Here is a 21,107-nt window from a genome sequence, read left to right on the forward strand (position 1 = left end):
CTGATCACGGGGGTCCCACCGCTGGGAACCCTCGCAATCTCTCCTGCTGCACCCCCTGTTATCTGGTGCACGGAGCGAACTTTGCTCCGTAACTGTTGACTGGCGATGCAGGGGCCAGAGGCTTGTGATGTCACGACCCCGCCCCCTCAATGCAAGTCTATGGTGACGACCACAACGCCCCCTCCCATAGATTTTCATTCAGGGGGTGGGCCGTGATGTCACAAGGGGGCGGAGCAGTGACGTCACGATACTCCAGCCCCTGTGAGTCAACAGACACGGAGCAATCTTCACACAGTGCAGCTGGTGACAAGTGAGTGTTGCAGTAGAGATTGCGGGGGTCCCCGCAATCACACATCTTATCCCCTAAGCTTTGGATAGGGGATAAGATGTCTAGGGGCGAAGTACCCCTTTAAGGCAGCTCAAATCTGCTGAAAATACTGATGGAGATTGCAAACAGAGTGTGAGCACCAGTGATCTCCTGAACAGGGCCCCCGGCAGTCTGCTGGAAATGGGCGTGGATAAGTTATTTTTCACTGCACTACTCCTTTAACATGAAAAACATTCTTGAAAGACTAGTTTTTCCTAAAACTCCTCCAACCCGGATGAAGCAACTGCTTCAGGGCTTACAAAAATGTCTACGTCGTTATGACTAAAAATGCCAAGTTTTAGTGCAGCCAACTGGAGTGCTTGATTTTGATTTATACAATAATTAGTATTTAGAGAGGGGGAAAAAAGTTACTGTCAGAAGTGGGATTTGAACCCACGCCTCCATTCGGAGACCAGAACACCCATGTGTATGGAAGAGAGTCCTCTTGAGTCTGGCGCCTTAGACCGCTCGGCCATCCTGACAAGTGGTATAGAAGTGTATAGTGAGAGGACTCGGCCTCAAACTGTGTGCACTGTGCCTAACATTTGTCTTACTAGGTTTTTCTGATTTTATTTTTCTGATTATTTTTTACATTTTAGATTTTTACTTGTTATACTTTTTTTTTACTGTTTTTGTTTAGCTTTGTGTTTGATTTCACAGTCCCCTTCTACAGAACTACAGAACTTTCTTTTAGAAAGGATTGAAATTTGGTCAGAAACTTATGGATAAAACGGGGTAGAATTTAGCCTTACCAAATAATGTTGTGCTGAGGGCACAACACCCTGAATAGCGAGTAGACTCAGTCAGCTGCAGTGGCGTCCTCTTGAGGTCAGGAGTGTGACACTCGAACCAAAGTGCGCACAAAACGGGATCTGAGAAGTCCACATGAAATCTAAACGCTGTCTGATTAAACTGCTGTAGACTCGCAATGATGCCACGTCATCCTCTCAAGGTCGGAAATGACACTCAAACCGAACTTTGCACAAAATGGTATCTGAGAAGTCCACGTGAAATATAAACACTGTCCACTGAATAGCGTGTAGACTCGCAAAGGTGGTCGGTCAGCTGCCGCAGCGTCCTGACGAGGTCGAGGGCGTGACACTAGAGCCAAAGTGTGCACAAAACGGGATCTGAGAAGTCCACGTGAAATATAAACGCTGTCCACTGAATATCGTGTAGACTCACAAAGGAAGCACAGTTCACTAATATAATATAAATGGAGAAACTACGTGGATGCAACTCAAACAAAAAATGTTTAGGATGGTATAGGTGGTGCACAGATAAAGAGGGTAAGGTAAAATCAAGGGTAGAAAATAAGATATGAAAATCCATCACTAAATCAATGAAGGTACATGGAAAGGAAGAGGGTGGAGGAGGTAGACGGGGGGGGGGGGGGGGCTCAGAGGCAACGACCGGTGGTTTCGTGCTAATTAGCACTTGTTCTGGCCTCTGCTTACGTCATTGCTCCCGACTTTTTTATGTGTCTTGCAATGTGCACGTGACCAACTGATTCATGTGAAAAAAAAGGAAAAAATAAAGTCACAAAAACTTGGAAAAATATATAGTAGCACATCCAAAAAGATAATTACAATAGATACCAAAATTTATGAATCTAAAAAAGGAGAAAAATCTATTTTGTCATTGAGTCCCATAGAGCCTTGCGCTTCCAAATGCAGTATCCATTTAGCTTCACTGCGGAGGAGCGCCAGATCACGATCCCCGCCTCCATTCGTGGTTTTAACCCTTTCCAGACCTCCAAATTTCAGGTTTCCAATATTTCCTTTATGATCATGACGAATATGCACTATAAATCTAGGAGATCCGGAGCCGGTTTTGATTAAATGTAAGTGTTCACGAATTCTAGTACATAATTGTCGCTTGGTTTTACCAATGTAAAAGCGGCCGCATTTACATTGTATATAGTAGACAACATGGGTGGACCTGCAGGTAATAAGGTCATGTACCATGTGTGTATAGTAGAGGAAGCATTATATTTACAGTAGGAGCAGGAACCACATCTCTAATTTCCAGTGGAAACGTTTTTTTTTTAACCAGGTTTCTTGTTTAGAATTCTTTATTTCCGTTTTTTTCTTTTTAATATAATCGTAAAGTTTTTCTATTTGCTATCTGAGCAATGTCTGGAAATATTAATACTGTTAACTGAATAGCGTGTAGACTCAAAAAGGTGGTCGGTCAGCTGCCATGGCGTCCGGTCGAGGGCGTGACACTCAAACCAAAGTGTGCACAAAACGGAATCTGAGAAGTCCATGTGAAATATGAACGCTATATACTGAATATCGTGTAGACTCGCAAAGGTGGATGGTCAGCTGCTGTGGTGTCCTCTCAAGGTCAGCGGTGACACTCAAACCAAAGTTTGCAAAAAACTGGAACAGTCCACATGAAATATTAACACTGTCCACTGAATAGCATGTAGACTCGTAAAGGTGGAGCTGTCCTGTCGTTGGCGTGATACTCGAACCAAAGTGTGCAAAAAACAGGTTCTGAGATGTCCACACTATATATGAATGTGGTCCGCTAAATAGAATGTAGATTCGCAAAGGTGGTCAGTCAGCTGCCGCGTCGTCCTCTCAAGGTCAGACATGACACTCAAAACAAAGTTTGCAAAAAACAAGAACAGTCCACGTGAAATATGAAACTGTCCACTGAACAGCGTGTAGACTCACAAAGATGGTCGGTCAGCTACCACAACGTCCTCTCAAGGTTGGGCATGACACTCGATTCAAATTGTGCACACAACAGGATCTGAGAAGTCCACGTGAATTATGAAACTGTCCACTGAATAGCATGTGGACTCGCAAAGCTGGTCGGTCAGCTACCACGACGTCCTCTCAAGGTTGGGCATGACACTCGATTCAAATTGTGCACACAACAGGATCTGAGAAGTCCACGTGAAATATGAAACTGTCCACTGAATAGCATGTGGACTCGCAAAGCTGGTCAGTCAGCTACCACGACGTCCTCTCAAGGTTGGGCATGACACTTGAATCATATTGTGCACACAACAGGATCTGAGAAGTCCACGTGAAATATGAAACTGTCCACTTAATAGCATGTGGACTCGCAAAGCTGGTCGGTCAGCTACCACGACGTCCTCTCAAGGTTGGGCATGACACTTGAATCATAGTGTGCACACAACTGGATCTGAGAAGTCCACGTGAAATATGAAACTGTCCACTTAATAGCATGTGGACTCGCAAAGCTGGTCGGTCAGCTACCACGACGTCCTCTCAAGGTTGGGCATGACACTTGAATCATAGTGTGCACACAACTGGATCTGAGAAGTCCACGTGAAATATGAAACTGTCCACTGAATAGTGTGTAGACTCACAAAGATGGTTGGTCAGCTACCGCGACGTCCTCTCAAGGTTGGGCATGACACTTGATTCAAATTGTGCACACAACAGGATCTGAGAAGTCCACGTGAAATATGAAACTGTCCACTGAATAGTGTGTAGACTCGCAAAGCTGGTCGTCAGCTGCCGTGGTGTCCTGTCGAGGGTGCGTCACTAGAGCCAAAGTGTGCACAAAACTGGAACAGTCCACACAAAATATTAACACTGTCCTCTGAATAGCGCTCGCTATGCGCCAGCAGACAGCGGTTATAATTCACGTGGACTTCTCAGATCGCCCCTATAAGAAATGTTTCACAAAAATATGTGGAAGGGGAATTAGCTCAAATGGTAGAGCGCTCGCTTAGCATGCGAGAGGTAGCGGGATCGATGCCCGCATTCTCCACATCTTTTTACATTGGCCGTTACAATTTAGAATTTCACACATTGGCCCTCATTTTATTTGTGTTTTTTTTCCCTGACAGGTATTTTTCCACGGTATTTACTCATTTTTCCCTATGTATTTACTTGTTTTTGCACTTTTCCCTACATTTTGCTTTTTATTTTACAACTGTTCTAAACAGTCAGGTTTTGGGGAGCTCAAATTAACCACATTTTATATGGGAACATTTGTAAATATGATTTTCTCTGAACATGTCGGGGGGCCACGCCCTTTTGTGACCACGCCCCCTTTCCAGAGTTGGACGTGTTTTTTTTTTGTTTTTTTTTTTTTTAAGATTTATTTGGTAGCAAATTCTGACAAACGAAACATGACACAATTTGTGTGCAAAACTGATAAAAAATTATGTCGGGATTCATTTAGTAAATAACCCCCAATAACTATCTATATCTATGAACAGTTTAGTCTCCAGAAATCACACGTGACCTTCACCTTTTTTTTTTCTTTTTTACAAAGATAATAAGGAACGAACATTTTACTGTGTGTTATGATTTTTAGCCTTCTTGTTCTTTTTTATGTTGTTTTGCTGCTTTTTTATATTAACTCCTTATGGACGCAGCCAATTCTCAGTTTTGCCTTTTCATAATTTTTTTTCTCTTCGCCTTTTAAGAGTTAGTAATGACACCTTTAATTTTACCATAGCTTGTACGGCGCAGGCAGAAAATATAATTTGTGACGGAAAAATGAAAAAGTAAAATAAAATTTAGCAATTTTTTGGCGGGTTTTGTTTTTGCATATTACAATTTACCGTAAAACTGTCATGTTTTCTTTATTCTGTGGGTCAGTAAGATTATAACAATCACCATGGTTACACACGTTTCTATTATTGTACTGGTATTAAAAAAAAGTTTAAGTTAATTTGTTAAAAAAGTATGTTTGTTTAATATTGTCCCCTTCTGACCCCTATAACTTTATTATTTTTCTGTATACGGGGCTGTGATCTCTAGTTTTAATCGGTACCACTTTTTTGTAAAGGTGACTTTTAATCACTTTTTAAACTTTTCTTTTTTTTTTATGGAATATGATGTTACCAACAATCAGCAATTTTGGGTGTTTTTTTTTTCTTTTACGTTTACATATTTTTTTCTTACGCCGTTCACTATACGGGATCATTAACATTATATTTTAAGGGTACGTTCACAAGTACAGGATCTGCTGCATATTTTGTGCAGCTGATATTGCTACCCATTAACTTTGTTGTGTAGCAAAATCAGCTGCAGAAAGTATGCAGCATTAATATGCAGCAGATGCTGTAAGTGTGAACGTACCCTAATAGTTTGGATGGATATTTCCGCACATGGCAATTATGTTAGTTTATTTATTTTTTATTAGTAAAATGTGAAAAGTGGGCGATAATATTTTTATTGGGGGGAGGGACTTATTCAGGTTTTTATTTTACAAAACTTTTTATTAGTATTTTGTTACATGTGTAAAGTCCCCACAGGGGACTATTTATAGAATGACTGATCAGTGGTATCTGTGATCTACTTATTTAGACTTTTCATAAGGCAGCTCATACAGATGGATCCCAGAGAGCAGCAGGGAAGAGGAAACCTCCAGCCACCATCTTAACTCGTTGGACTACCTCTGTTGTGGTCCGATGAGTCTACCCCAAAGCCCTGCAGATACTTTAGATGCTTTGGTCAGTAATGGTGATTACTGACCAAATTGCGGCCATCTTGTTCTGATCACCATTTTGGGAGACACTATGATCACATATACGTGGAGACTGACGGGGATGTCAGTGTATCACAAAACATTATCCTTAAAAGGGTACTCCCATGGAAAAGTAATTTTTTTTTTTTTTTTTATAAACTGATGCCAGAAAGTTAAACAGATTTGTAAATTATTTCTATTAAAAAATCTTAATCCTTCCAGTACTTTTTAAGGGCTGTATACTACAGAAGAAATGCTTTACTTTTTAGATTTCTCTGATTTCACGACCACAGTGCTCTCTGCTGTCCATTTTAGGAACTGTACAGAGCAGGAGAAAATCCCCAGAGCAAACATATGCTGCTCTGAACAGATCCTAAAATGGACAGCAGAGGTCAGCAGAGAGCACTGTGGGCATGACATCAGAGAAATCTAAAAAGTAAAGCATTTCCTCTGTAGTATACAGCTCCTAAAAAGTAATGGAAGGATTAAGATTTTCTAATAGAAGTAATTTAAAAATCTGTTTAATTTTCTGGCACCAGTTTATTTAAAAATAAAAGTTTTCCACGGAGTACCCCTTTAAGGTCAGAGAATGTACCAATAAAAACATAAACACATCCCTTGGTGGATTTAGGTAGAAAACAGACATGGCCGCACATCTACAATCTTGTATAATGATCTGATTGCTTCTCAGCATAATATCAAAAACTAACAGGTTGTTATTATACATTTTTGATCAAAAAGTACAAGCCCACTCGCCACGTCAAGGCCAACTATTTAGAGTGGGTCCATAACGTCCCTAGCATAAAATGGCGCAGCACCGGGCGTCGACCACCACCGCCGCGACACCAGTGCCCACAGGGGGGAAACGACCCACTGGCAGAGCGGCCCAAATGCCACTCAAACCAGTCTATGGGTCGCACCCCCCCCCCCCCCCCCCCCCGCAGACACGGCGCCACGGCAGCAACGGACACCGCACAGCACCGCACCAGTGTGAACAAGGTGTAATAGCCACTTACCATGGTCTCCCAGTCAGACTGGGAGGCTGCAAGGAAAGAAATGGCCCATGTGTAGCTAACTACTACTTATATAGGGTTGGGCTGAGGGGGTGGGGAAGAGTGCAGACACATCCCTGGGTGGACTTGAACCACCAACCTTACGTGCTAAACAATTGTGCCACAGAGAGTAAACAGAATATAGATTCACGTTGTACAACATCCTGAACCCCATGTAAATGTAACAAAGCCCCAGAAATGTGATCCCACAACCTCCGCACACAACCCGCACGCTCCGCCATCCCTTCCTGCGGTTCTTTATGTGGGAGGATCCATGGGCTCCATATGGCGTCTGAGGCTTCTTTTCTGGGTCATTTATCAGTCTGTGGGCAAAAGGTTCATATTTTATCAGGACAGGAGCGCACGAGCCCGAAATAATGTAACCTAGAGATAAATATAATAATGTAACAGAGGAATAAATGTAATAACAGAAATAAATATAATAACAGAGGAATGAATATAATAGAGGAATAAATATAATAATAACCTAACATAAATGGAATAGAGGAATAAATGTAATAACAGAAATAAATATAATAACAGAGGAATGAATATAATAGAGGAATAAATATAATAATAACCTAACATAAATGTAATAGAGGAATAAATATAATAACGTAACAGATAAATCAATATAATAACAGAGGAATGAATATAATAGAGGAATAAATATAATAATAACCTAACATAAATGTAATAGAGGAATAAATATAATAACGTAACAGATAAATCAATATAATAACAGAGGAATTGTTACGCCGAGCGCTCCGGGTTCCCGCTCCTCCCCGGAGCGCTCGCTTCACCTCCTCCGCTGCAGCGCCCCGGTCACGTCCTCTGACCCGGGGCGCTGCGATCCTGCTGCTAGCCGGGATGCGATTCGCGATGCGGGTAGCGCCCGCTCGCGATGCGCACCCCGGCTCTCCTACCTGACTCGCTCCCCGTCTGTTCTGTCCCGGCGCGCGCGGCCCCGCTCCCTAGGGCGCGCGCGCGCCGGGTCTCTGCGATTTAAAGGGCCACTGCGCCGCTGATTGGCGCAGTGGTTCCAATTAGAGTTATCACCTGTGCACTCCCTATATTACCTCACTTCCCTTGCACTCCCTTGCCGGATCTTGTTGCCTTAGTGCCAGTGAAAGCGTTCCTTGTGTGTCCCTTGCCAGTGTTTCCAGACCTTCTGCCGTTGCCCCTGACTACGATCCTTGCTGCCTGCCCCGACCTTCTGCTACGTCCGACCTTGCTTCTGCCTACTCCCTTGTACCGCGCCTATCTTCAGCAGCCAGAGAGGTGAGCCGTTGCTAGTGGATACGACCTGGTCACTACCGCCGCAGCAAGACCATCCCGCTTTGCGGCGGGCTCTGGTGAAAACCAGTAGTGGCTTAGAACCGGTCCACTAGCACGGTCCACGCCAATCCCTCTCTGGCACAGAGGGTCCACTACCTGCCAGCCGGCATCGTGACAGTAGATCCGGCCATGGATCCCGCTGAAGTTCCTCTGCCAGTTGTCGCTGACCTCACCACGGTGGTCGCCCAGCAGTCACAACAGATTGCGCAACAAGGCCAACAGCTGTCTCAACTGACCGTTATGCTACAACAGTTGCTACCACAGCTTCAGCAGTCATCTCCTCCGCCAGCTCCTGCACCTCCTCCGCAGCGAGTGGCCGCTCCTGGGATACGCTTATCCTTGCCGGATAAGTTTGATGGGGACTCTAAGTTTTGCCGTGGCTTCCTTTCCCAATGTTCCCTGCATCTGGAGATGATGTCGGACCTGTTTCCCACTGAAAGGTCTAAGGTGGCTTTCGTAGTCAGTCTTCTGTCCGGAAAAGCCCTGTCATGGGCCACACCGCTCTGGGACCGCAATGACCCCGTCACTGCCTCAGTACACTCCTTCTTCTCGGAAATCCGAAGTGTCTTTGAGGAACCTGCCCGAGCCTCTTCTGCTGAGACTGCCCTGTTGAACCTGGTCCAGGGTAATTCTTCCGTTGGCGAGTATGCCGTACAATTCCGTACACTTGCTTCAGAATTGTCCTGGAATAATGAGGCCCTCTGCGCGACCTTCAAAAAAGGCCTATCCAGCAACATTAAAGATGTTCTGGCCGCACGAGAAATTCCTGCTAATCTACATGAACTTATTCACCTAGCCACTCGCATTGACATGCGTTTTTCTGAAAGGCGTCAGGAACTCCGCCAAGATATGGACTCTGTTCGCACGAGGCGTTTCGTCTCCTCGGCTCCTCTCTCCTCTGGTCCCCTGCAATCTGTTCCTGTGCCTCCCGCCGTGGAGGCTATGCAGGTCGACCGGTCTCGCCTGACACCTCAAGAGAGGACACGACGCCGTATGGAGAACCTCTGCCTGTACTGTGCTAGTACCGAACACTTCCTGAGGGATTGTCCTATCCGTCCTCCCCGCCTGGAAAGACGTACGCTGACTCCGCACAATGGTGAGACAGTCCTTGATGTCTACTCTGCTTCTCCACGTCTTACTGTGCCTGTGCGGATGTCTGCTTCTGCCTTCTCCTTCTCTACAGTGGCCTTCTTGGACTCTGGTTCTGCAGGAAATTTTGTTTTGGCCTCTCTCGTCAACAGGTTCAACATCCCAGTGACCAGTCTCGCCAGACCCCTCTACATCAATTGTGTAAATAATGAAAGATTGGACTGTACCATACGTTTCCGCACGGAGCCCCTTCTTATGAGCATCGGATCTCATCATGAGAGGATTGAACTTTTGGTCCTCCCCAATTGCACCTCGGAGATTCTCCTTGGACTTCCCTGGCTTCAACTTCATTCCCCAACCCTGGATTGGTCCACTGGGGAGATCAAGAGTTGGGGGTCCTCTTGTTCCAAGAACTGTCTAAAACCGGTTCCCAGTAACCCTTGTCGTAACTCTGTGGTTCCTCCAGTAACCGGTCTCCCCAAGGCCTATATGGACTTCGCGGATGTTTTCTGCAAAAAACAAGCTGAGACTCTACCTCCTCACAGGCCTTATGATTGCCCTATCGACCTCCTCCCGGGTACTACTCCACCCCGGGGCAGAATTTATCCTCTCTCTGCCCCAGAGACTCTTGCCATGTCCGAATACGTCCAGGAGAATCTAAAAAGGGGCTTTATCCGTAAATCCTCCTCTCCTGCCGGAGCCGGATTTTTCTTTGTCTCCAAAAAAGATGGCTCCCTACGTCCTTGCATTGACTACCGCGGTCTTAATAAAATCACGGTTAAGAACCGCTACCCCTTACCCCTCATCTCTGAACTCTTTGATCGCCTCCAAGGTGCCCACATCTTCACTAAATTGGACTTAAGAGGCGCCTATAACCTCATCCGCATCAGAGAGGGGGACGAGTGGAAAACGGCATTTAACACCAGAGATGGACACTTTGAGTATCTGGTCATGCCCTTTGGACTGTGCAATGCCCCTGCCGTCTTCCAAGACTTTGTCAATGAAATTTTTCGTGATCTATTATACTCCTGTGTTGTGGTATATCTGGACGATATCCTAATTTTTTCTGCCAATCTAGAGGAACACCGCCGGCATGTCCGTATGGTTCTTCAGAGACTTCGTGACAACCAACTCTATGCCAAAATTGAGAAATGTCTGTTTGAATGCCAATCTCTTCCTTTTCTAGGATATTTGGTCTCTGGCCAGGGACTACAGATGGATCCAGACAAACTCTCTGCCGTCTTAGATTGGCCACGCCCCTCCGGACTCCGTGCTATCCAACGCTTTTTGGGGTTCGCCAATTATTACAGGCAATTTATTCCACATTTTTCTACCATTGTGGCTCCTATCGTGGCTTTAACCAAGAAAAATGCTGATCCCAAGTCCTGGCCTCCTCAAGCAGAAGACTCCTTTAAACAACTCAAGTCTGCCTTTTCTTCGGCTCCCGTGCTCTCCAGACCTGACCCTTCCAAACCCTTCCCATTGGAGGTTGATGCCTCCTCAGTAGGAGCTGGAGCTGTTCTTCTACAAAAAAATCCTTCCGGGCATGCTGTCACTTGTGGTTTTTTCTCTAGGACCTTCTCTCCAGCGGAGAGGAACTACTCCATCGGGGATCGAGAACTTCTAGCCATTAAATTAGCACTTGAGGAATGGAGGCATCTGCTGGAGGGATCAAGATTTCCTGTTATTATCTACACCGACCACAAGAACCTCTCCTACCTCCAGTCGGCCCAACGGCTGAATCCTCGCCAGGCCCGGTGGTCTCTGTTCTTTGCCCGATTTAATTTTGAGATTCACTTTCGTCCTGCCGATAAGAACATTAGAGCCGATGCTCTCTCTCGTTCCTCGGATGCCTCAGAAGTTGATCTCCCTCCGCAACACATCATTCCACCTGACTGCCTGATCTCCACTTCTCCTGCCTCCATCAGACAGACTCCTCCAGGAAAGACCTTTGTTTCTCCACGCCAACGCCTCGGAATCCTCAAATGGGGTCACTCCTCCCATCTCGCAGGTCATGCGGGCGTCAAGAAATCTGTGCAACTCATCTCCCGCTTCTATTGGTGGCCAACTCTGGAGACGGATGTTGGGGACTTTGTGCGAGCCTGCACTATCTGTGCCCGGGATAAGACTCCTCGCCAGAAGCCCGCTGGTTTTCTTCATCCTCTGCCTGTCCCCGAACAGCCTTGGTCTCTGATTGGTATGGATTTTATTACTGATTTACCCCCTTCCCGTGGCAACACCGTTATTTGGGTGGTCGTTGATCGATTCTCCAAAATGGCACATTTCATTCCTCTTCCTGGTCTTCCTTCTGCGCCTCAGTTGGCTAAACAATTTTTTGTACACATTTTTCGTCTTCACGGGTTGCCTACGCAGATTGTCTCGGATAGAGGGGTCCAATTCGTGTCTAAATTCTGGAGAGCTCTCTGTAAACAACTCAAGATTAAATTAAATTTTTCCTCTGCATATCATCCCCAGTCCAATGGACAAGTAGAAAGAATTAACCAGATCCTGGGTGATTATTTGCGACATTTTGTTTCCTCCCGCCAGGATGACTGGGCAGATCTCCTTCCATGGGCCGAATTCTCGTATAACTTCAGGGTCTCTGAATCTTCCTCCAAATCCCCATTTTTCGTGGTGTACGGCCGTCACCCTCTTCCCCCCCTCCCTACCCCCTTGCCCTCTGGTCTGCCCGCTGTGGATGAAATTTCTCGTGACCTTTCCATTATATGGAGAGAGACCCAAAATTCTCTCTTACAGGCTTCTTCACGCATGAAGAGGTTCGCGGATAAGAAAAGAAGAGCTCCCCCCGTTTTTTCCCCTGGAGACAAGGTATGGCTCTCCGCTAAATATGTCCGCTTCCGTGTCCCTAGCTACAAGTTGGGACCACGCTATCTTGGTCCTTTCAAAATTCTGTGTCAAATTAATCCTGTCTCTTATAAACTTCTTCTTCCTCCTTCTCTTCGTATCCCTAATGCCTTTCACGTCTCTCTTCTCAAACCACTCATCCTCAACCGTTTTTCTCCCAAATCTGTTCCTCTCACTCCTGTTTCCGGCTCCTCGGACGTCTTCTCGGTCAAGGAGATTTTGGCTGCCAAAAAGGTCAGAGGAAAAAATTTTTTTTTAGTAGACTGGGAGGGTTGTGGTCCTGAAGAGAGATCCTGGGAACCTGAGGACAACATCCTTGACAAAAGTCTGCTCCTCAGGTTCTCAGGCTCCAAGAAGAGGGGGAGACCCAAGGGGGGGGGTACTGTTACGCCGAGCGCTCCGGGTTCCCGCTCCTCCCCGGAGCGCTCGCTTCACCTCCTCCGCTGCAGCGCCCCGGTCACGTCCTCTGACCCGGGGCGCTGCGATCCTGCTGCTAGCCGGGATGCGATTCGCGATGCGGGTAGCGCCCGCTCGCGATGCGCACCCCGGCTCTCCTACCTGACTCGCTCCCCGTCTGTTCTGTCCCGGCGCGCGCGGCCCCGCTCCCTAGGGCGCGCGCGCGCCGGGTCTCTGCGATTTAAAGGGCCACTGCGCCGCTGATTGGCGCAGTGGTTCCAATTAGAGTTATCACCTGTGCACTCCCTATATTACCTCACTTCCCTTGCACTCCCTTGCCGGATCTTGTTGCCTTAGTGCCAGTGAAAGCGTTCCTTGTGTGTCCCTTGCCAGTGTTTCCAGACCTTCTGCCGTTGCCCCTGACTACGATCCTTGCTGCCTGCCCCGACCTTCTGCTACGTCCGACCTTGCTTCTGCCTACTCCCTTGTACCGCGCCTATCTTCAGCAGCCAGAGAGGTGAGCCGTTGCTAGTGGATACGACCTGGTCACTACCGCCGCAGCAAGACCATCCCGCTTTGCGGCGGGCTCTGGTGAAAACCAGTAGTGGCTTAGAACCGGTCCACTAGCACGGTCCACGCCAATCCCTCTCTGGCACAGAGGGTCCACTACCTGCCAGCCGGCATCGTGACAGGAATGAATATAATAGAGGAATAAATATAATAATAACCTAACATAAATGTAATAGAGGAATAAATATAATAATAATAACCTAACATAAATGTAATAGAGGAATAAATGTAATAACAGAACGAAATATAATAACAGAGGAATGAATATAATAGAGGAATAAATATAATAATAACCTAACATAAATGTAATAGAGGAATAAATATAATAACGTAACAGATAAATCAATATAATAACAGAGGAATAAATATAATAAAGTAAAAAGGAATAAATATAATAATAACATAAAATGAACAAATATAATAAAGTAATGAATTGATGATTTTTGTGTTGCCTTTTGTTCTCTTAAAGCCGTACTCCACATTTCGCTCGGTATGTTCAGGTTAGAGAGGGGACTTACCGTGTGAGAGGTAGTGGGATTGGTGCCCGCATTCTCCATGTTGTTTTGAACTGTCAGAAATTGTATTTAAAAAGCTGCGACTGAACTGATTAAAGATTTATTTTTTATTTATTTATTATTTTTATTAAAATCGGTTCAGGGTGCCTTCAAAACTAAAGAAATATTATAAAATAGCCCGTCCATGCCCGGCCATTGCTGTTCCAATAGAGACTGCTGTTCAGCTGACACCCAGTTCCTTCTCTTCCCAGCCGGAGAGGTGTTTATAGTAGATATACCCCTCCCCTGTCAGCTCTATCTGTATACTGCCGTTATGTCTATGTGATCAGTATATATATATATATATATATATATATATATATATATATATATATACATAGCAAAAAAGCAAAGAAGCGGCACTCCAAAGTCAAATGAAGGCTGTGTTTATTCACCCATCATGTGACCTTCATTTGACTCTGGAGTGCCGCTTCTTTACTTTTTTGCTGGAGTTTCCTTGGTTTGGGGTCAAGACCTGAGAAGCAGAGCACCGCCTGGGGAGCTATGAGCTCTATATTATACAGGGCTGATTTCTCCACCCTTTGAAGTGTTTGGTGTGTATATATATATATATATATATATATATATATATATATATATATAGTATGTATATACTCCTCCTCTCCAGCTCTATCTGTATACTGCTGCTATCTCTATGTGATCAGGATCTATAGTAGTTATACTCCTCCCCTCCAGCTCTATCAGTATACTGCTGTTGTCGCTATGTAATCAGTATAAATAGTAGTTATACACCTCCCCTCCAGCTCTATCTGTATACTGCTGCTATCTCTATATCATCAGTATATATATAGTAGATATACATCTCCCCTCTCAGCTCCATCTTTATACTGCTGCTATCTCTATTTGATCAGTATATATAGTAGATATACACCCCCTCTCCAGCTTTATCTGTATACTGCTGCTATCTCTATGTAAGCAGTACATAAAGTTATTATACACCTTCCCTCCAGCTCTATATGTATACTGCTGCTGCTACCTGTATAGGATCAGGATATATCGTAGTTATTCACCTCCTCTCCAGCTCTATCTGTATACTACTGTTACCTGTATGGGATCAGGATATATAGAAGTCACACAAAACCAGCTTAAACACAGCCTCGTCATATCTTCATAAAGCAACTCAATTGTGATTATAGGTCAAATCACTTTCTCCTTATTTATCTCAAAAACACATTAGAACTGCACAATGTGAACAACCACCAACCCATCAATGAGTCCAATGAACTGATCTGGATGATCTCCAGCAGCATGATGACATCAGCTGCAATAAGCAAACACCCAACCAGAGCATCATACATTCCCCATCATTGTGACTTAAATCAAAATGGAGCCTATCCTGTGCCTGGCACATAAGCAAAAGCAGGTAAGCATGCACAAGAACCTCTACATTATTGTCTAATAATAGACTTTTCTGCACTATATAAGCAAAAACTATATCTTTTCATTATTAATTATTTTAATATGTTTTGATATTTTGTAACGTTTACATACCTCACATGGTGACATTCTATACTTTATATACTTTCTTATCTATTTAATCATAATAACATTTTCTCTAACATCTTATTCTTTAGGATTTTTAGACCAATTTGGTAAAAATTTACTCATAATGGAGAATGCGGCATCGATCCCTCTACCTCTCACATGCTAAGCGAGCGCTCTACCATCTGAGCTAATTCCCCAATTACTGGATTTTCCCGCCAAGCAGAACAGTGCAGAGAGCGACAGAGGAGAATATGATGGAAATCATTCAGCCGCCGTCACCGAGATGTGAGTGTATGACCGATCCCGTGTATACAGCAGATGTATGACCGATCCTATGTCTACAGCAGATGTATGACCGATCCCGTGTATACAGCAGATGTATGACCGATCCCGTGTCTACTGCAGATGTATGACCGATCCCATGTCTACAGCAGATGTATGACCGATCCTATGTCTACAGCAGATGTATGACCGATCCCGTGTATACAGCAGATGTATGACCGATCCTATGTCTACAGCAGATGTATGACCGATCCCGTGTATACAGCAGATGTATGACCGATCCTATGTCTACAGCAGATGTATGACCGATCCTGTGTATACAGCAGATGTATGACCGATCCTATGTCTACAGCAGATGTATGACCGATCCCGTGTATACAGCAGATGTATGACCGATCCTATGTCTACAGCAGATGTATGACCGATCCCGTGTCTACAGCAGATGTATGACCGATCCCATGTCTACAGCAGATGTATGACCGATCCCGTGTCTACAGCAGATGTATGACCGATCCCGTGTCTACAGCAGATGTATGACCGATCCCGTGTCTACTGCAGATGTATGAACGATCCCATGTCTACAGCAGATGTATGACCGATCCCATCTCTGCAGCAGATGTATGACCGATCCTATGTCTACAGCAGATGTATGACCGATCCCATCTCTGCAGCAGATGTATGACCGATCCCATGTCTACAGCAGATGTATGACCGATCCCTTGTCTACAGCAGATGTATGACCGATCCCATGTCTACAGCAGATGTATGACCGATCCCTTGTCTACAGCAGATTTACGACCGATCCAATGTCTACAGCAGATGTGTGACTGATTCGATGTCTACAGCGGATTTATGACCGATCCCATGTCTACAGCAGATGTATGACCGATCCTATGTCTACAGCAGATGTATGACCGATCCCATGTCTACAGCTGATGTATGACCAATCCCATGTCTACAGCAGATGTATGACCGATCCCGTGTATACAGCAGATGTATGACCGATCCCATGTCTACAGCAGACGTATGGCCGATCCAATGTCTACAGCGGATTTAAGATCGATCCCATGTCTACAGCAGATGTATGACCGATCCCATGTCTACAGCAGATGTATGACCGATCCTATGTCTACAGCAGATGTATGACCGATCCCGTGTCTACAACAGATGTATGACCGATCCCATGTCTACAGCAGATGTATGACCGATCCTATGTCTACAGCAGATGTATGGCCGATCCCATGTCTACAGCAGATGTGTGACCGATCCCGTGTCTACAACAGATGTATGACCGATCCCATGTCTACAGCAGATGTATGACCGATCCCGTGTCTACAGCAGAAGTATGACCGATCCCATGTCTACAGCAGATGTATGACCAATCCCGTGTATACAGCAGATGTATGACCGATCCCGTATCTACAGCAGAAGTATGACCGATCCCATGTCTACAGCAGATGTATGACCAATCCCATGTCTACAGCAGATGTATGACCGATCCCGTGTATACAGCAGATGTATGACCGATCCCATGTCTACAGCAGATGTATGACCAATCCCGTGTATACAGCAGATGTATGACCGATCCCATGTCTACAGCAGATGTATGACCGATCCCATGTCTACAGCAGATGTATGACCAATCCCGTGTATACAGCAGATGTATGACCGATCCTATGTCTACAGCAGATGTATGACCGATCCCGTGTCTACTAGTGTTGCTCGCGAATATTCGCAATTCGAATATTATTCGCGAATATCGCATATTCGCGAATTCGTGAATTTCGCGAATATAGCGCTATATATTCGTAATTACGAATATTCGTTTTTTTTTTTTTTTTTTCCCACAGTACACATCACAGTGATCACTCCTCTCTGCTTCCAGCTTGTGTGGTGTAAAGAAGGCTCTAATACTACTGTGTGAGACTGGCGTGCAAAAATGCGCATATGCGAAAATTCGCATATGCTAATTTTCGCATATGCAAATTTTCATGTATGTTAATTTTGTATATGCTAATTTTCACATATGGTAATTTTCGCATACGCGAATTTTCGCATATGCGCGAAAAAAAAGAATATAACGAATATTCGCGAATATATGACGAATATTCGTCCATATATTCGCAAATATTCGCGAATTCGAACATGGCCTATGCCGCTCAACACTAGTGTCTACAGCAGATGTATGACCGATCCCGTGTCTACAGCAGATGTATGACCGATCCCGTGTCTACAGCAGATGTATGACCGATCCCATGTCTACTGCAGATGTATGACCGATCCCATGTCTACAGCAGATGTATGACCGATCCCATCTCTACAGCAGATGTATGACCGATCCCATGTCTACAGCAGATGTATGACCGATCCCATCTCTGCAGCAGATGTATGACCGATCCCATGTCTACAGCAGATGTATGACCGATCCCGTATCTACAGCAGAAGTATGACCGATCCCGTGTCTACAGCAGATGTATGACCGATCCCGTGTCTACAGCAGATGTATGACCGATCCCATGTCTACAGCAGATGTATGACCGATCCCATCTCTACAGCAGATGTATGACCGATCCCATCTCTACAGCAGATGTATGACCGATCCCATGTCTACAGCAGATGTATGACCGATCCCATGTCTACAGCAGATGTATGACCGATCCCGTATCTACAGCAGAAGTATGACCGATCCCATGTCTACAGCAGATGTATGACCGATCCCGTGTCTACAGCAGATGTATGACCGATCCCGTGTCTACAGCAGATGTATGACCGATCCCATGTCTACAGCAGATATATGACCGATCCCATCTCTACAGCAGATGTATGACCGATCCCATCTCTACAGCAGATGTATGACCGATCCCATGTCTACAGCAGATGTATGACCGATCCCATGTCTACAGCAGATGTATGACCGATCCTATGTCTACAGCAGATGTATGGCCGATCCCATGTCTACAGCAGATGTGTGACCGATCCCGTGTCTACAACAGATGTATGACTGATCCCATGTCTACAGCAGATGTATGGCCGATCCCATGTCTACAGCACATGTATGGCCGATCCAATGTCTACAGCAGATGTATGACCGATCCCATGTCTACAGCAGATGTGTGACCGATCCCATGTCTACAGCAGATGTGTGACCGTTCCCATGTCTACAGCAGATGTATGACCGATCCCGTGTCTACAGCAGATGTATGACCGATCCCATGTCTACAGCAGATGTATGACCGATCCCGTATCTACAGCAGAAGTATGACCGATCCCATGTCTACAGCAGATGTATGACCGATCCCATGTCTACAGCAGATGTATGACCGATCCCGTGTCTACAGCAGATGTATGACCGATCCCATGTCTACAGCAGATGTATGACCGATCCCATGTCTACAGCAGATGTATGACCGATCCCATGTCTACAGCAGATGTATGACCGATCCCGTGTCTACAGCAGATGTATGACCGATCCCGTGTCTACAGCAGATGTATGACCGATCCCTTGTCTACAGCAGATTTACGACCGATCCCTTGTCTACAGCAGATTTACGACCGATCCAATGTCTACAGCGCATTTATGACCGATCCCGTGTCTACAACAGATGTATGACCGATCCTATGTCTACAGCAGATGTATGACCGATCCCATGTCTACAGCAGATGTATGACCGATCCCGTGTATACAGCAGATGTATGACCGATCCCGTGTATACAGCAGATGTATGACCGATCCTGTGTCTACAGCAGATGTATGACCGATCCCATGTCTACAGCAGATGTATGACCGATCCCATGTCTACAGCAGATGTATGACCGATCCCATGTCTACAGCAGATGTATGACCGATCCAATGTCTACAGCAGATGTATGACCGATCCCATGTCTACAGCAGATGTATGACCGATCCCATGTCTACAGCAGATGTATGACCGATCCCATGTCTACAGCAGATGTATGACCGATCCCATGTCTACAGCTGATGTATGAACGATCCGATGTCTACAGCAGATGTATGACCGATCCGATGTCTACAGCAGATGTATGACCGATCCCATGTCTACAGCAGATGTATGACCGATCCCATGTCTACAGCGGATTTATGACTGATCCCATGTCTACAGCAGATGTATGACCGATCCCATGTCTACAGCAGATGTATGACCGATCCCGTGTATACAGCAGATGTATGACCGATCCCGTGTATACAGCAGATGTATGACCGATCCTGTGTCTACAGCAGATGTATGACCGATCCCATGTCTACAGCAGATGTATGACCGATCCCATGTCTACAGCAGATGTATGACCGATCCCATGTCTACAGCAGATGTATGACCGATCCAATGTCTACAGCAGATGTATGACCGATCCCATGTCTACAGCAGATGTATGACCGATCCCATGTCTACAGCAGATGTATGACCGATCCCATGTCTACAGCAGATGTATGACCGATCCCATGTCTACAGCTGATGTATGAACGATCCGATGTCTACAGCAGATGTATGACCGATCCGATGTCTACAGCAGATGTATGACCGATCCCATGTCTACAGCAGATGTATGACCGATCCCATGTCTACAGCGGATTTATGACTGATCCCATGTCTACAGCAGATGTATGACCGATCCCATGTCTACAGCAGATGTATGACCGATCCCATGTCTACAGCAGATGTATGGCCAATCCAATGTCTACAGCGGATTTATGACCGATCCCATGTCTACAGCAGATGTAAGACCGATCCCATGTCTACAGCAGATGTAAGACCGATCCCATGTCTACAGCAGATGTATGACCAATCCCATGTCTACAGCAGATGTATGACCGATCCAATGTCTACAGCAGATGGAGCTGAAAGGGTTACATGTTTCACATATTAAACAGAACAGGACAGACGTCTCACCGTCCAGTGTTTGAAGAGTTATTCCCGTCTGGACATTTATCCATCTAATCCCTTAGGTGTCCAGCATCCTGACCACGCCCAATGGCTGTAACCAGGCAGGAGGGGCCCTCGCTCCCACGGATCCCAGAGGTAGAACCTGCACCTAGCAGACATTTATGGTGTAACCTGTGAATAAAAAGGAATAACCCTGTAGGGATAGAAGTAAAAATGGTGCAGAAATATAAAAATATTCACCAAATGTTCTGGTCAATAAGAAGGGTCAGAAGGCAAGTCTGGTCCAAAGTGATAAGAAGAAGAGCAGATAAGCACATGTCCTATCAGTGGTGTATAGCGAATAAAGAAGAGCTCCGGCACCAAAAGACCTCATGTGTCTCCACTAAATGATAGCTGATCGCCCTTGGTCTAATAATGCATTCCAATCGAAGGAAAATCATCTTATTCTTACTAAACTGGAGTCTTCTCCAGAAGAAAGAAAAAAACTAATTCTAACCAAACCAAAGTCTACTCCAGAAGAAGGAAAAAAAACTAATTCTGACCAAACCAAAGTCTACTCCAGAAGAAGGAAAAAAACTAATTCTGACCAAACCAAAGTCTACTCCAGAAGAAGGAAAAAAAATAATTCTAACCAAACCAGAGTCTACTCCAGAAGAAGGAAAAAAGCTAATTCTAACCAAACCAAAGTCTACTCCAGAAGAAAGAAAAAAACAAATTCTGA

At 45.2% G+C, this 21,107-nt stretch overlaps 1 protein-coding gene and 2 non-coding genes across 5 annotated transcripts in view; 1 reads left to right on the forward strand and 2 right to left on the reverse strand.

Annotated features, from left to right (window-relative positions):
• Positions 1-739: 739 nt before the first annotated feature.
• Positions 740-849, reverse strand: TRNAL-CAA (transfer RNA leucine (anticodon CAA)). Its single transcript has 2 exons — positions 812-849; positions 740-785 (listed from the first exon to the last, which is right to left on the reverse strand). It is a non-coding gene; the product is annotated as a tRNA-Leu (tRNA).
• Positions 850-4,050: 3,201 nt separating this feature from the next.
• On the forward strand, positions 4,051-4,123 carry TRNAA-AGC (transfer RNA alanine (anticodon AGC)). The gene has a single exon. It is a non-coding gene; the product is annotated as a tRNA-Ala (tRNA).
• A 2,209-nt stretch (positions 4,124-6,332) lies between these two features.
• LOC130343444 (restin homolog) overlaps positions 6,333-21,107 on the reverse strand; it is a 52,589-nt gene continuing 37,814 nt past the window's right edge. For 2 of the 3 annotated variants that reach the window (XR_008882767.1, XM_056554354.1), the window contains exons 2-3: positions 20,393-20,557; positions 6,333-7,269 (exon numbers count right to left, since the gene is read on the reverse strand). The gene's annotated coding sequence lies outside the window, so the exon portion shown is untranslated. The remainder of the gene's footprint in view (positions 7,270-20,392; positions 20,558-21,107) is intronic. The other variant, XM_056554355.1, reaches the window with a different exon arrangement.

Source organism: Hyla sarda, unplaced genomic scaffold (assembly GCF_029499605.1).
Source record: "Hyla sarda isolate aHylSar1 unplaced genomic scaffold, aHylSar1.hap1 scaffold_682, whole genome shotgun sequence".
Lineage (NCBI taxonomy): Eukaryota > Metazoa > Chordata > Amphibia > Anura > Hylidae > Hyla > Hyla sarda.